Here is a 1,475-nt window from a genome sequence, read left to right on the forward strand (position 1 = left end):
GGACAGAGAGAGAGAGGGGAGAGAGGGGGGGAGAGAGGGGAGAGAGGGGGGGACAGAGAGAGAGAGGGGAGAGAGGGGGGGACAGAGAGAGAGAGGGGAGAGAGGGGGGGACAGAGAGAGAGAGGGGAGAGAGGGGGGGACAGAGAGAGAGAGGGGAGAGAGGGGGGGACAGAGAGAGAGAGGGGAGAGAGGGGGGGACAGAGAGAGAGAGGGGAGAGAGGGGGGGACAGAGAGAGAGAGGGGAGAGAGGGGGGGACAGAGAGAGAGAGGGGAGAGAGGGGGGGACAGAGAGAGAGAGGGGAGAGAGGGGGGGACAGAGAGAGAGAGGGGAGAGAGGGGGGGACAGAGAGAGAGAGGGGAGAGAGGGGGGGACAGAGAGAGAGAGGGGAGAGAGGGGGGGACAGAGAGAGAGAGGGGAGAGAGGGGGGGGACAGAGAGAGAGAGGGGGAGGAGAGGGGGAAGAAAGAGAGGAGAGAGGGGGGGACAGAGAGAGAGAGGGGAGAGAGGGGGGGACAGAGAGAGAGAGGGGAGAGAGAGAGAGGGGGGACAGAGAGAGAGGGGGGACAGAGAGAGGGGGGGGACAGAGAGAGAGGGGGGACAGAGAGAGGGGGGGGACAGAGAGAGGGGGGACAGAGAGAGAGGGGGGGAACTGCCCCATATCCCCCCCCGCCGACCACCCCTTTCCCTGAAGCTACTCACTCGTCCTCTCTCATGATGCTTTCCTCGGAGATGAGCTTGACCGGGGCGATGTTCTCCGTGTTGGTGTTGTAGTTCCGAAAGCACACCGTCAGCTTCTCGTCGAAGTCGTTGACCAGGTCCTCCATCGACTTGAAGCTCACGATCTCCCCGGAGAAGTTGTCCAGCTCGGAGAAATCCTCCAGGCTGTGCTCCAGCGCCCTGCTGCCGGCCGTGCTGCTGCCGCCGCCACCGATCCCCACGACGCCGTTGGAGTTCACCTGGTCCAGCTGGTAAGTAGCCGCCGGCGCTCTGAACTCGTTGAAATCCTGCCAGTCCTCGTCGAACTGCGCTAAGGGAGCCGCCATGGTCGCGGTTGGGGGGGACTAGGGGGAGGGGGGGAAGGGGATCCGCCGCTTCCCTCGGCTCGGCTCACTCGCTAGCTACTCGGGCTGACAACACAGCAGGCAGCGCGCCTGCGCACCAACCGCCGCCGAGCTGGAGGGAGAGTGCGCCTGCGCACCGGCCGCCGCCGAGCTGGAGGAAGAGTGCGCCTGCGCGCACCAACCGCTGCCGCGCTGGAGGGAGAGTGCGCCTGCGCATCAGCGGCCACCGAGCTGGAGAGGGAGAGTGCGCCTGCGCGCACCAACAGCCGCCGACCCGGAGGGCAGGGACCGTTCCGTTGTGACCTCACGCGCGCGTGCTCGAACCTAGGCGCGCGGGCTCCCCGCTCGGGGCCCCGCCCCCCGCTGCCCCAGTCGGTTGCTTGTGCCTGACGCTGCGTGCGCATGCGCGTATCC

General features: G+C 66.7%; 1 pseudogene across 1 annotated transcript; it reads right to left on the reverse strand.

Moving 5' to 3' along the window:
- Positions 1-680: 680 nt before the first annotated feature.
- LOC144490552 (fasciculation and elongation protein zeta-1 pseudogene) lies at positions 681-1,153 on the reverse strand (annotated as a pseudogene). Its single transcript, XR_013497292.1, has one exon. The product of XR_013497292.1 is annotated as a fasciculation and elongation protein zeta-1 pseudogene (transcript).
- Between the last annotated feature and the right edge of the window lie 322 nt (positions 1,154-1,475).

The sequence above is a fragment of the Mustelus asterias genome, unplaced genomic scaffold, assembly GCF_964213995.1.
Source record: "Mustelus asterias unplaced genomic scaffold, sMusAst1.hap1.1 HAP1_SCAFFOLD_3420, whole genome shotgun sequence".
NCBI lineage: Eukaryota > Metazoa > Chordata > Chondrichthyes > Carcharhiniformes > Triakidae > Mustelus > Mustelus asterias.